Source organism: Papaver somniferum, chromosome 5 (genome assembly GCF_003573695.1).
Source record: "Papaver somniferum cultivar HN1 chromosome 5, ASM357369v1, whole genome shotgun sequence".
NCBI lineage: Eukaryota > Viridiplantae > Streptophyta > Magnoliopsida > Ranunculales > Papaveraceae > Papaver > Papaver somniferum.
Genome location: NC_039362.1, coordinates 96,211,381 through 96,225,074, shown reverse-complemented (window position 1 = coordinate 96,225,074; position 13,694 = coordinate 96,211,381). Strand labels below are relative to the sequence as shown.

The 13,694-nt window shown below is 35.9% G+C and overlaps 16 non-coding genes and 2 pseudogenes across 16 annotated transcripts; all 18 read right to left on the bottom strand.

Moving 5' to 3' along the window:
* Positions 1–1,861: 1,861 nt before the first annotated feature.
* Positions 1,862–1,976, bottom strand: LOC113284917. The gene has a single exon (XR_003328444.1). It is a non-coding gene; the product is annotated as a small nucleolar RNA Z278 (small nucleolar RNA).
* Positions 1,977–2,247: 271 nt separating this feature from the next.
* Positions 2,248–2,389, bottom strand: LOC113285069. The gene has a single exon (XR_003328576.1). It is a non-coding gene; the product is annotated as a small nucleolar RNA snoR135 (small nucleolar RNA).
* Positions 2,390–3,077: 688 nt separating this feature from the next.
* Positions 3,078–3,169, bottom strand: LOC113284999 (annotated as a pseudogene).
* A 297-nt stretch (positions 3,170–3,466) lies between these two features.
* On the bottom strand, positions 3,467–3,591 carry LOC113284711. Its single transcript, XR_003328335.1, has one exon. It is a non-coding gene; the product is annotated as a small nucleolar RNA SNORD14 (small nucleolar RNA).
* A 93-nt stretch (positions 3,592–3,684) lies between these two features.
* LOC113284911 lies at positions 3,685–3,793 on the bottom strand. The gene has a single exon (XR_003328437.1). It is a non-coding gene; the product is annotated as a small nucleolar RNA Z103 (small nucleolar RNA).
* Positions 3,794–3,956: 163 nt separating this feature from the next.
* On the bottom strand, positions 3,957–4,098 carry LOC113285063. The gene has a single exon (XR_003328571.1). It is a non-coding gene; the product is annotated as a small nucleolar RNA snoR134 (small nucleolar RNA).
* A 177-nt stretch (positions 4,099–4,275) lies between these two features.
* On the bottom strand, positions 4,276–4,387 carry LOC113284996. The gene has a single exon (XR_003328516.1). It is a non-coding gene; the product is annotated as a small nucleolar RNA Z152/R70/R12 (small nucleolar RNA).
* A 125-nt stretch (positions 4,388–4,512) lies between these two features.
* Positions 4,513–4,627, bottom strand: LOC113284921. The gene has a single exon (XR_003328448.1). It is a non-coding gene; the product is annotated as a small nucleolar RNA Z278 (small nucleolar RNA).
* An 85-nt stretch (positions 4,628–4,712) lies between these two features.
* On the bottom strand, positions 4,713–4,800 carry LOC113284904. The gene has a single exon (XR_003328430.1). It is a non-coding gene; the product is annotated as a small nucleolar RNA Z223 (small nucleolar RNA).
* A 396-nt stretch (positions 4,801–5,196) lies between these two features.
* Positions 5,197–5,319, bottom strand: LOC113284944. Its single transcript, XR_003328467.1, has one exon. It is a non-coding gene; the product is annotated as a small nucleolar RNA snoR86 (small nucleolar RNA).
* Positions 5,320–5,461: 142 nt separating this feature from the next.
* On the bottom strand, positions 5,462–5,556 carry LOC113284985. The gene has a single exon (XR_003328505.1). It is a non-coding gene; the product is annotated as a small nucleolar RNA snoR1 (small nucleolar RNA).
* A 108-nt stretch (positions 5,557–5,664) lies between these two features.
* LOC113285029 lies at positions 5,665–5,771 on the bottom strand. Its single transcript, XR_003328543.1, has one exon. It is a non-coding gene; the product is annotated as a small nucleolar RNA snoR97 (small nucleolar RNA).
* An 89-nt stretch (positions 5,772–5,860) lies between these two features.
* LOC113284925 lies at positions 5,861–5,975 on the bottom strand. The gene has a single exon (XR_003328453.1). It is a non-coding gene; the product is annotated as a small nucleolar RNA Z278 (small nucleolar RNA).
* Positions 5,976–6,020: 45 nt separating this feature from the next.
* Positions 6,021–6,117, bottom strand: LOC113284973. Its single transcript, XR_003328494.1, has one exon. It is a non-coding gene; the product is annotated as a small nucleolar RNA Z157/R69/R10 (small nucleolar RNA).
* A 33-nt stretch (positions 6,118–6,150) lies between these two features.
* Positions 6,151–6,294, bottom strand: LOC113284930 (annotated as a pseudogene).
* A 69-nt stretch (positions 6,295–6,363) lies between these two features.
* Positions 6,364–6,451, bottom strand: LOC113284902. The gene has a single exon (XR_003328428.1). It is a non-coding gene; the product is annotated as a small nucleolar RNA Z223 (small nucleolar RNA).
* Positions 6,452–6,878: 427 nt separating this feature from the next.
* LOC113284948 lies at positions 6,879–7,000 on the bottom strand. The gene has a single exon (XR_003328471.1). It is a non-coding gene; the product is annotated as a small nucleolar RNA snoR86 (small nucleolar RNA).
* A 186-nt stretch (positions 7,001–7,186) lies between these two features.
* On the bottom strand, positions 7,187–7,280 carry LOC113284990. Its single transcript, XR_003328511.1, has one exon. It is a non-coding gene; the product is annotated as a small nucleolar RNA snoR1 (small nucleolar RNA).
* Positions 7,281–13,694: the final 6,414 nt, after the last annotated feature.

Genomic DNA, 13,694 nt, shown 5'->3' with positions numbered 1-13,694 from the left:
GATTTATAAGAAACAATCAGTGGCTTATAATCAAGGAACTTTTAAAATGAAATCAAAAGAAAACAGAATAAGTATGTTTTTCCCTACTCGCAGTCAACCATCCTGCCGCTATGTTGTTTTCGAGAAAGGGTATCAGGTCATCAGAACAATCAGTTTTGATAGTTTTAGCTTCTTTAGGAATGAAGGTTTCCAGAGAAACAGTGTTCTCCACTTGAGCGTGCAGCTGATAAACATTATCATCATCACCAATATAACGCTCTAGGTCTTCGTTCATCTTTGTTTGAAAAAATACTAGGATAGGTGCGGGATCATTCCACCAACTTGAGATGCTTTTCTTGCACATTGTAGAATATAAGACGTTCCCCATTAAACCAATACAATAACACCTTATCAGAGAAAGTCAACATGCGCATAGGAGGAGGCATAGCATCAGAAGTGTTAAAGTACCGACAGAGGGAGTTGGTAGTAAACCTTCCTGAACCATAATCTGAACACAGAAAGTTTCCTCCCTGGTCCATACTTGCATGACCTTGTCCTTCAATATATACATATCAACCTTGTAACAACAACAACAAACACCAGTCTGATAATTACAACGATGGCCACAATGATAAATACTGTTGGGCATCCTCTCGGAACGTGCAGTACAAGGGTATCCTTTAAACTCCAGAAGATGATCAACTATTAAATCCTGACCCTCACGTGTCGCTGTTGTCGGAGTACATTCAGTCGGGAGACGAATGAAGCGAATCTTCTCGAGTGAGAGCAACATTTCAATCTCATCATCATTATTAGCAACTTTATTCTTGGTCCTCCAATAAAGATCACCCCCGCAAAAGGTGGCTTGTCTATATAGAGTTCTCGAGACTCTAGTGACCATTCGGCTAGGAAAAGGAGAAGAACCCGGTGGTGGTGAGATATCAAGAATACTAGTAATTATCTTTCTCCATGACATGGTTCCCAGTGTAATAACCATGCAAAGAAACTCGTTGTTGGCTTTTGAAGCAAAAATAATGACAGCCTTGTATACTTTTGAAAATGAATCATAACCAAAACCATGATACAAGTGTATGTATGATACCATAAGTATATATGAGAGGACAAGTGAATCACCCCTGATCGGGTTAAGGATAGTTATGTAACAATAAGTGTCAGCAGGTTTACCGACTAGCTTTATACAAGGTAAACCATTGCAAAAGCCTACTAATTCATATATACGCCTCGGGTTATTTTGACCTGAGATAAGTCTGATAACAACCTTTTCTCGTTCTAATAGACTGAACCAGTAAATTATTCTATACCGCCTCTCAATAGATTAAGTATATTAAAGACTAGAAATTGTTTATTTTTGTTTTGAATGTAATGAATAGCTGAAAATCTAGAATCTTTAAGGATTGAATTGTACCATAACTTACTGACGCAACAGCAAGCACCTAGAGTCCGGGCTGGTAATCTGGTCAGAATGCTTTCAATCACCAATTCCTCGGGAAGACAACCAACTGTTCCTCTTTCCATCCCGTTCTGCTGCTCCTGCTTCTCCTCTTCACCTTGACCAATTTTTAGTTGAAATGATCCTTTCCCTCCATTAAAAAATGCAATGAAGGAATTCAAAATGGAGTGCTGCTGATTCAACAACTTGTTTCCCTTTTTCACAACTACTATTGATCAATCTTTTTCTTCAAGTGTTTATTTGTCAAGCTGTTTCCTTCTTCTTTTTCTCAAAGTCTCCTCCGTTAATCTACGATGTTTTGTTGCTCAGTATCATGGAGAACGGGAACGGGTCCTGGGAATAAGATAAAATGACTGCAAAGTAGTAGTCAAAACGAAACTTAAAAAGATAAAATGACTGCATTAGCAAAATGCCTCAGAAATATCCATTAATTTCATGTGAAATGCAATTTCCCCAAGGGGTTCTCCCTGTAAACAGGGTCTCAGTTCCACTACATCTCAGGTGATTGGACAGAGTCATCATGAGCATTGGCGATAAACACATGTAAATACGAAAGTTATTATATAATGTATATAACAGTGCTCAGACAGCCGAGGGTTTGTAATCAAATAGTAAGGTGAAGTGCCCCAATCAGAAACAACTCTAGTCCACAATAGTATCATCACTGAATTTTCAGGTCACTATAAATAGTACACACACATATCTCTGCATTTTAAAAATACCCCCAAAAACTATCAAAAAAAACAAAACCACAGTGAATAATAAAACTGAAAAACACAAGACCAAGGAAAAATTACAAATGTGGAAAATGATTGTTGATAAATCAATAGATTATATGAAACTCAACTGCCCACCTTCACCAAAAATCAGTTTCGCAGATAACTCTTTCGGATAAAATGCATTTAAAGCACAACTCCGATACACACATATCTCTGCATAATAAATTCATTAACTCTAAATTGTAATCAATAATACTAACTGAATAAATAATCATTTGCAAACAGCAACCTTTCTTTGTAAGTGTGTTTCTTTGTAAGTTGATTGATTTGCCAAAAGCACCAATGATTCTCCCCCAAAGCGACCAAGTTGGCCTAGATTTTACATTGAAAATAACATGTCCACCACAGCGCTTCGAAAATAACCAGAAACAAAAACAAGTTATTAACTTGTTTTGTTTCTGGTTATTTTCAAAGCGATGTGGTGGACATGTCATTTTCGGTTTCATTAACATTAATCAAGAACTGCATATAATCTTCAAGATGTTGGTCTTTCTACAAAGGATCCAAATGTAAAAGTTTACAAAAAACCCAACACAAGAGGATACAAACAGAAAGACCAAAAAGATTTTGCACAACTTTTGAGCTCATCAGGTCTTTTATGAAAATGTCACCTGTAAGCCTTCGAATGTGCTATCCGAAAAAACTAATTAGAATTAAAAGATTACACGAGGAAAATAAAGGAACAGATTTTTAATGGATATCATGAGAGTATTATCTTTCAACCACATACAAAAATATTTGAGGTTTGGGGTTTATATCATAAATCTAAAATGTAAAATAGATGTGTGCTTTTTGCTTATCATGAACAAAATATAAATGAAACATAAAAAGGAATCTATAAAGATACTTGAGCTCAGTGGAAGGAGAAGTCGTTTTTGTTAAAGGCTCACGGCAAAGATTTTTAGGTACACTCCCGTGTGCTTCAACTCATAATTGAAAACTAATTTGATTCCTATTTTCACAATCCATTGAAAACTCATAAGAAAAAGATAATTTTGATGTAAGATTTAGGCTTAGTGTGTGTAACTTTACAATATCATTGATGAAATCTAACTTACACATCCGCTAACTACAAAATCTATCATCATATACGAAGTTTTTGTACAAAAAGTTGTCGTTGAAATGAAAAATATAAGCAAGAAATTATTTTCATGAAAACTGTCAAATGTAATTTACTCCATTATGATGGATCTGAAGATCAATAAGTTAAAAGTTACAAAAAAGAGTTTTATCAAAATGTTTCAGACATCCAAGGAAGGAATAAAGCAGCACTAGCTCTCAAGCCCTGCGAAAGGCGAAAGCTCTCAGTCGGCAACTGCGAATGTTCTTGAGAAACAAGCCTTAGATTTATCATCATAAACATTGAACAACAAATTCTATTCAACAGAACACAAATCACCATTTTCGAACTATCATAATGAACAACAAGTGTTTCATAATGCGAGGAGAAAAAAGATGGATCAGAGTACTGGCTTGGAAAACCTCCTCTGTTGAAAAAGAGATTTAAACAAAACGCACACTATAATCTTAGTCGATCAGCTGGGGAAAGGATCATCACTTCCATCTTATAAATCTCGTCAATAAAGCAAGTAATCAGGAAAACTAGGGAAAGGAAACCAATGCAGTCACCATGGGTAATTTAACTCTAACAATATTCATAACTTGCAAAAAACAACTATGATTCTGGTGAATTTCAGTCAAACAAAAAAGAAATTGTAAAACTGCAAAAATCTGGCCGTTATTTTGACACAAATAAGCTGTTAAAGAAACTAAGCAAACCTGCAACACTAAACAGCATAAATATAGCACGAGCATTGGGGCTTTTTTCATCATCGCATACTTCAGAGAAGCCCGGGGTGCAACATGCAGTTAACATAGCTTGGCATATGACCAAAGGAAAAGTATTTATTCCCTGAGCAAACTAAAGCACAATATCTGCCAGACGTTCAGTTCATTCTAAACTTAACAAACTAAATAAATAAATGTGTAATTAACGTCAAAAATATAAATGAAACAGAAAAAAAAAGGAAATCTATCAAGATACTTGAAGCTCAGTGGAAGGAGAAGTCGTTTTTGTTAAAGGCTCACGGCAAAGACTATTTAGGTCTTTTCCACTGCCCTATACACACTCCCGTGTGCTTCAACTCATCATCGCATCAATATCAAGATTGATTCCTTTTTCACACGAGAAACAAGTAACACAAGTAACATCGAGTCACAAGTAACATCGAGTGAACAAAGCTTAAAAAATTGAAACCAAATTGAAAGGACAAACAATAAAATGCCTCAGCTAGATCCATTGATGTCATTTGAAATATAGCTTCGCCAAGGGGTTCTCCCTGTAAACAGGGTCTCAGTTCCACTTTACCTCAATTAATTGGATAATATCATCATCGGCTTCACAATTAATAGAATAGATGATGTGACATTATCAGTCTGTATTCAGTGAAAATATGCCATACATAGAAGCATAAAAAAAGAAAATTAGACTCAGATATATTTCAGCTCTCTATCAAGAATTTTCTGAAGCAGAACTGGCATAAAGCTGTGTATAAGTCATCACTGCCAAAACTCCACAAATAAGATTCAATTACACAATGTCTTCATAATGCTAGATGAAAAACTCTTTTGTTCACTAAAAAGCATGACAGGCAATGGTTTCCAATCTACAACAGAGTAGTAACTCACCACAGAGTAGTAACTCACCAAATGTTTACCTATAAATTTTATCCTAGGTTCTGCCAATGGAATTGATATAATACTACATAGGTAAACAAAAAGCAAAAAGCTAATGCCCCTAAGGCCTAAAGAAACATAGCTAACTTGGCAATATACCTGTGTCTTCATTGTTGGATACTTGATCATGTATCAAGAAGATTGAGAACTAGATTATATGGCACTTAAAAAATGTCACCAGTCATGATTATTGTCTACCTGATAAAAAAAATTAATGAATAACAATAAAGAAATGTATCGACTTGTTCGAGGCCTTGTTCAAAATTGAGGTTTCGATAGGCACGGAGAATCGTTTCTTATTATTGCCAACCTTCAATGCAAATGTTACGCCATTAAAATTAGACGACTTTGCTCTGCAAATTGGCTTTTTTATATGAACCATCAGCTTAGCTGTAGGGCTTAGGTGTGCCTGGGTTAAAAAATTACCTGACTGAAAACGTGAGGCTATAATGACAAAACTATAATGACAAAACAAGAGGAACATAAGGAGGAGAAGGGCTCAGAGAGTTGCTAACTGTGCTCAAGGAAGAACTTTTTGAAGGTTCTTCTCATACAAGAGGTGTCAGAAATATAGCATTGATCATCGTTGCCCTTCTAATAAACTTCTTCTAATAAATCATGAGGAAAAATCATTTAAGAGTGATACGTTATTCAAATCCACATAAACCCAAGCTTGGATTTCATTAGCCTTGCATGAAATAATATAGTGTTGTAGTTTAACTGCGGTCTCGTAAATTTCGAAAGAAGAAGCTGATAGACAACACACACTTTATGAGCTTTTTCAGTCCACATGTCAACCAGTTATTGTGAAATGTAGAATAGTTAAAAACTCAATCATGGTGAAGAAAGCAGTAGTCAAAACTAAACTTAAAAAGACAAAATAACTACATTAGCTGCCTCAGAATTATCCATTAATTTCATGTGAAATGCAATTTCCCCAAGGGGTTCTCCCTGTAAACAGGGTCTCAGTTCCACTACATCTCAGGTGATTGGACAAAATCATCATCAGCATGGCAATAAACACAGGTACATATGAAAGTTATTATATATTGTATAGAAGTGCTCAGACAGCCAAGGGTTTGTAATCAAATATTAGGGTGAAGTGCCCCAATCAGAAACTCTAGTCCACAATAGTGTCATCACAGAACTTTCTAAGTCAAAAGATCAAAACCCATATACAAAAATGCCTCAGCTAGATCCATTGATGTCATTTGAAATATAGCTTTGCCAAGGGGTTCTCCCTGTAAACAGGGTCTCAGTTCCACTATACCTGTAAACAGGGTCTCAGTTCCACTATACCTCAATTAATTAGACAATATCATCATTGGCTTCACAATTAACAGAACACATGACATATCAGTCTGTATCCAAATACATATTAAAAAAAATGAAAAGAAAACTAGGCTCAGATATTTCAGCTCTCTCTATCAAGAATTTTCTGAAGCAGAACTGGCATAAAGCTGTGTATAAGTCATCACTGCCAAAATTTGACGAAAAAAATTCAAGAACATAATGTCTTCAAAACCCTAAACGCTTATTCACTAAAGAAGCATGCCAGGCTACGGTTTCCAAGCTACAACAGATTATAACTCACCAAATGTTCCCAAATCGACAATGCTTATAAACTATCATAGGTTCTGCCAATGGAAATGTAAACAAAAAGGCCCCTAAACAAACATATCAAGAAGATTGAGAACTAGATTATATGGCACTTAAAAAATGTCATGAGTAATGCCCATCTCCGGCAGGATTCGAAGCCCAACATATTTCAAATCTGTCTCCTTAACACTAGGAGATATGACCTTATGCAACAGTACAGCTAATTAAGAGTAACAATCACAAATCTAACTATTATTGTCTGCCTAATAAAAAATATTTAACGAATAACAAAGAAAAATTGAGCATTGTAAAGAAATGTATCGACTTGTTCGAGGCCTTGTTCAAAATTGAGGTTTTGATAGGCACGGAGAATCGTTTATTATTATTGCCAACCTTCAACCAAATGTGACGCCATTAAAATTAGACGACTTTGCTCCACAAATTGGCTTTTACAACAAAAAAAAAAAAAAAAAAACTAGGCAGCATTAGCAATCACTAAGAAAGTATATCCTCAATCAGCCAGAGAAAAAAGAAAAATTATAGCTATGACTATCTTAAGATCTAGATTTAACTGAACAAAATAGATTTTTGCAAAGAAAACAAAGAAGATGAGCAGGAGGAGGACTCAGAGAGTTGCTAACTGTGCTCAAGGAAGAACTTTTTAGGGTTCTTCTCATACAAGAGGTGTCAGAAATATAGCGTTGATCATCCTTGCCCCCTCTTTAAACTCCATTAGATCTTCTTCTATAAACCTAAGCGAAGAAATACATTTTCTCTTTCGGCGGCTGCTCTATAAGACGAATGAGGTTATGATGATGGTGAAGTGCTTTTTATATAGTAAAAATTTCTGACCTAGTTAGGCAAGTCCGGACTTGCCAAGAATCCTATATTTGGCATGCCACCCATAGAGCGCCATAGTGTTAACGCGATTCTAAGATTTTGTATCTCGACTGCACAATCATTGCCGCTCGGAGCAGACTCTCCTGCCAACGATATCCCTAAATCATGTATAACCCATTTTAATTACAACTAGATTTTTATTTTTCCTTTGAAGCATATCTTTGTGATGTGGCTTCGTCTATCCCATCGTGCATTTTTGATTTGTTGTGGCTCGGCTTCGCCTCGCCCTGTCCATGCTTAGGATTTTTTGATTTGGTATGGTTTGGCTTCGCCTCACCCCGTCCCAATGCATGTTTAGGATATTTGATATGGTGTGGTTCGGATTCGCCACGCCGTGGCGATGCATTTTTGATTTGGTGTGGCGCGGCTTCGACTCTCCCGTCCCGATGTATTTTTAATTTGGTGTGGTTCGGCTTCGCCTCGCCCTGTGCCGATGCATGCTTACGATTTCGCCTCGCCCTATGCCGATGCATGCTTAGGATTTTGATTTGGTGTGGCTCGGCTTGGCCTCCCGTCCCAATGCATTATTAGGATTTTTGATTTGGTGTGGTTCGAATTCGCCTCGCCCGTCGTGATGCATTTTTGATTTGGTGTGGCGCGGCTTCAATTCGCCCCGTCGCGATGCATTTTTAATTTAGTGTGGCTCGGTTTCGCCTGACCCGTCGCTTAGGAATTTTGATTTGATGTCGCGATGCATTTTTAATTTAGTGTGGCTCGGCTTCTCCTCGCCCCGTCCCATCCCGATGCATTTTCAATTTTGGTGTTGGGTGATATACTTTCTCTTATGTATGATGTTCCATAAGAGAATTAAATGCATACAATTAATAACAACATCTTCAATGGGTAATAATGCCATCCCCATTATAACAACATTCTCTGATTAGTAACATTTGGAAAGTGGTGTATGATCTTGAGCGCGGTCTTAGAAATGCCAGCATTACGTAGTTTTGCTAATAACAACTATTAAATAGTACTCCCTCCGTTTTTTTTAATAGATTGGTTTTTATTTTAGAGAAAATTAAGGAAATTAAGAGAATCAATCATTGAAAGTGGTCTTCATGACACTTGTCAATAAAAGAAGTGAAGTGAAATGGTCCCGATAATACTTGTCAGTAAAATAAGTAAAGTGAAATGGTCCATAAACACTTGTCATCAAAAAAAGTTAAGAGAAAAATGGTCCCAGAAAACTAAAGTAACATTTCACTTTCCCAATTAGAAAACCAGTCTATTTTTTTTAAACATTTATTTATAAAAATCAGTCTTATTTAAGAAAAACGGAGGGAGTAATATATATATACAAAGGCCAAAGCCTTCAGGACATGAGGAGATATCATGCATGTGGAAGAAAAATCTTTCTTAACTGTGTGATAGAAAAATGAAGAAAGCAAAGAAAGAACCTCTTAGAAGAGGTGATTACAATTTTTAATTCTTATTATTTAGGTGCAAACTAATGCAGTTTCACAAACACAACTATTGACCATATTGTTGATTGTCCTGTTTTCCCAACTTTTTTTGCTCATGTATTATGTTGATTGGCCTGTCTTCACCACCTTTACAATAGCTCCTGCTGCTTAATTTAAGTATTGAGCTAAACTCTGTTTAGTGATGAAAAAAGTTACCGAAAGAGAACCATTTTATATGCATTGTAACCTCTTTGCATTTCAGATACAGAAGCCACTGCATCATGATCAGCACAACCCTCCTGGATCCTCCTCATTTAGCTTTGTATCGGTGGTAGACTTGCAGCATCAAGCTCCCTAAAAGGATCCTGTGTTGTCATTCAAAAGCATATTGGTATAAGATACCATGTCCATACCATCCTAATTAAATATCTGAATCTTACTATAAAACCATTAGCATCATGATAGAGTTTGTTTAAATATTGATCCTCGTGGAGAATTAAACAAAGGAAAAATTTCAGCACATAATGCAGGTCATCTTATTAGTCAAAAAGCAGGCATAAGAAGATATCCAGAAGTTTCATTTGCAGAAAGGGATTGTATATCAACAATGGAAAAGATACTAAAATACTAAATGCATGCTTACTATCTCCTCAAGCATATACTAAATTAGAATCCAAGAATACAGCTAAAGAACGAAATCAGCGAACACAAACTGATTGAATGGTAGGAATGAGATTCAGCAGTAACAGACTAAGCTCCTCTTCTAGATCCATGCTTACTATCTCCTCAAGCATATACTAAAGTAGGAATTACCAATAGGTACCATTATAATGTTCTTAGTTAGTGGCAGGTCCACCCATTAAAGCCCACTGATCAGAGGTCCATAATTAAGAGAAAACATGAAAATGGACCAAATTTTTTAAGCCCAGGTCCTGTACACGTGCGGGACAAATTGTGCGAAATTTCTAAATACCTAAACTACCCTTCCAATCCTACATATATTAAAGCAGTCTATTTCAAAGTTTCTAAAAAAAATTTCAGCCGATTATTCTTGGGAAAATTCTGCTCTCTTTCTTCTTCTGGATTTGGGACTAGGGTTTCTGAAGATTTCTTCTGCGATTTTTAACAGGTATGTTGCTTAATCTTTTCGTTTTCTTCTTTCTGCTACAGTTTAATGGAGATAGGTTGTGTTCTGTTTTTTTTTTATGATTCTTGTTCGTTTATTCAGTTATTTGGTTAGATTGTTAAGTTTTTAGTTTATTTTAGCTTTCGATTTGATTATATTTTTGTTTTCTTTTCAAAATCAGTTTTGTTTTCACTTTCAGATCGTATTATCCAGCAGTACATATATGACATACTCATTGTTTCTGCTACAGTTTTTGAATCATTATAAGATTTGAATTTTGGATCATGGAGATCGGTTGTGTTCTGTTTGTTTTTTATGAATCTTGTTCGTATTTATTCAGTTATTTGGTTAGATTGTTAAGTTTTTAGCTTATTTTAGTTCGATTTGATTATATTTCTGTTTTCTTTTCAAAATCAGGTTTGTTTTCACTTTCAGATCGTATTATCCAGCAGTACATATATGACATACTCATTGTTTATGCTCTTGGATTCTGTTTCTTGCATAGATCTTTCATTTTTTTAGTTTGACCCATCAGTACGTATGTGAAATACCGTATTACGTGCTTCGATTCTGCTGTTTCTCCTAGATTCTTAATTATTCTTTGTCATGCAGTTGATTTTGTAGTTCATGAATCTGCAGTACATATATGGCATACTCATAGAAACTGCTCTTAGAATCTGTTTCTTGCATAGATCTCTCACTTTTTTTAGTTTGACCCATCAGTACGTATGTGAAATACTGTATTTTAATACTGTTACATCTTTGTGACATTTGCAGGTTCAAAACATGTCTGATGCAGAGTGTTCCAATCCAAATACCTACTGATATGCATACATTTATTATAATCATCATCATTTTGCTCACCTGGTTACTTTTAATCTAATATTGATGACCTGAAATTTCTTATTTGTGAAAACTGGAGAACCTTGAACCCTTCTGAGATTATCATCACTTATGTTGAGAATGGTGTCAAAGTGCCTGTGATTGCTGACTTTGCTGTGTTTTTGCTCCTTTTCTAGTCTTACCCTTCAGTACTTATGTGAAATACTGTAATATGTCTTTTGATTCTCTTATTTTTCATAGATTTGTCACCTGTTGTTGTCATACTGTTGATTTGTAGTTCATGAATCTTCAGTACATATATCGCATACTGATAGGAAGTGCTCCTTGTTATGTTTAAGGAGAAGTGAAGTAGATGCAGGCATACAGTGGAGCTGCAATAATGGGTGCTGCTGTACAACAACCCAATCTTTTTACTAAAGGTTCTTCAACTTTTTTTCTCAAGTTGGGTACTACTACTGCGGATATATTACCTTCTCAAGTTAGGCAGACCCTGAAGTACGTTCAATAATTGATAGTGAGAAGAATCGTCAGTTTAACAGCTTGGAGCTCATTGCTTCAGAGAATTTTACATCTCGCGCACTGATGGAAGCTGTGGGTTCTTGTCTCACAAACAAGTATTCAGAAGGGCTTTCTGGTAAAAGGTAAAGATGGTGCTTAATGTTGTATTTTTTCCCTCTATTTGTATTGAAATGCATTTGATCATTTCATTCTGCAATGTAGGTATTATGGTGGCAATGAGTACATTGATGAGCTAGAGACACTTTGTCAACAAAGGGCTTTGTTCATGTAACTGGCACAGGGTCTGGATCTTCCTCATGGAGGTCACTTGTCACATGGATTTATGACTCCTAAAAGACGGGTATCTGGGACTTCGATTTATTTTGAATCGATGCCCTACCGTCTTGATGAATCAACAGGTGCTGCTCTGCATTCTTATATTGTGTAATGACTATGTGGTCTATTGTTGTTCATTTATAATTCGTTGATAATTTGCATTCATTACCAAATTCACTTGCAGGCCTTATTGATTATGATATGCTTGAGAAAACTGCCACCCTCTTTCGACAAAAACTCATCATTGTTGGTGCTAGTGCTTATCCTCGTGATTTCGATTATCCTCGAATGAGAAAGGTATACGCATATATTTTGATTGTCAACAGTTGTTATTCTTAGTGATCAGAGAATCAGACTAGTTAACCCATTACGCACACCTAATTCCCTTTCCTTCTATGTTTCTTGAATATTGCAGATTCTGTTGGGGCTTTTCTCATGATGGATATGGCTCACATAAGTGGTCTCGTTACTACATCTGTACTTGCCGACCCATTTGAATACTGTGATGTTGTAACAACCACCACTCACAAGGTACACCTAGTCACATTCATGAAGTCTGCAAGACTGCAACTACTGACACCAACACAAGCAGCATTTGTTTTTATTGGTTTAGGTTCAAGGGTCATGTTGTTTACTATGTCTTTTGTTTCAATTTGCAGTCATTACGAGGTCCCAGAGGTGGCATGATTTTCTTCAAGAAAGATCTTGTTCTTTGGGTTGATATGGAATCTGCGATTAACAATGCTGTTTTCCCATGGTTACAGGTAACTAAAACTGTAGCGGTTATTTGTGATTTATCATTGGTTCAACATTATAACATTTTTTAGGTTTGTTACAGTTGTTTTTCGTGTATGAATTGACAGTACATATATGGCGTACTGATACAAAACTCTTCTAATTTTGTTTTATTTGAAGTTTTTCCAATTTTTTTGGTTCGATCCATGAGTAAGTCTTACCCTTCAGTACTTATGTGAAATACTGTAATATGTCTTTCGATTCTCTTATTTTTCATAGATCTGTCACCTGTTGTTGTCATACTGTTGATTTGTAGTTCATGAATCTTCGGTACATATATCGCATACTGATAGGAAGTGCTCCTTGTTATGTTTGATTCAGTACGTATATGAAATACTGAAATAGATGCTCTTTGTTACGTTTGATTCAGTACTAGAATTGGATATGGAGATGATCTGGAGCTGCAATTCAGAACTTATTGCAAGAAATGACAGATTTTGAATGATAGGAACATGAGTTGTTGTTGGTTCAGATTTGCAAGCTTGTGAAATTGGTGGTGGTCTTGATGAAGTTACAAATTGGTTGTGACGTGTGTTTGAAAGAAGGTGTGCTGCAAATGGATTTGGAGGAACATAGAAGGTTGGGTTGCTACATTGTATGATCCTACAATGTATGTGATGTAATACGTTTTCTAATTTATTTATCATTGATTCTTACAGATTTGTACTCTACCTGGAAGCAGTGCAGCAAATATGTACTCGAATTTGTAAGCATTCAGATATATAATCGGATTTGTAAGCAGTACGACAGATATGTACTCAGACAGATATGTACTCAAATTTGTAAGCAGTGTAGCAAATATGTACTCGAATTTTTAAGCAGTGTACCATATATGTACTCAAATTTGTAAGCAGTGTAGACACACACGTTTGGTAGTAATGGGCATTATGGACATTTCCATGTTTTAATTAATTTTGGACCTCCGGATAAAAATAAATTCCGGTTGGACCCTACTATAAATAACTATATGGGCCTAGGACCAAACAAGAAATTTTCCAATAGGTACCATTATAGTGTTCTTAGTTAGTGGCAGGTCCACCCATTAAAGCCCACTAATCAGAGGTCCATAATTAAGAGAAAACATGAAAATGGACCAAAATTTTTATGCCCAGGTCCTGTACACGTGCGGGACAAATGGTGCGAAATTTTTTAATACCTAAACTACCCTTCCAATCCTACATATATTAAAGCAGTCTATTTCAAAGTTTCTAAAAAAAATTTCAGCCGAT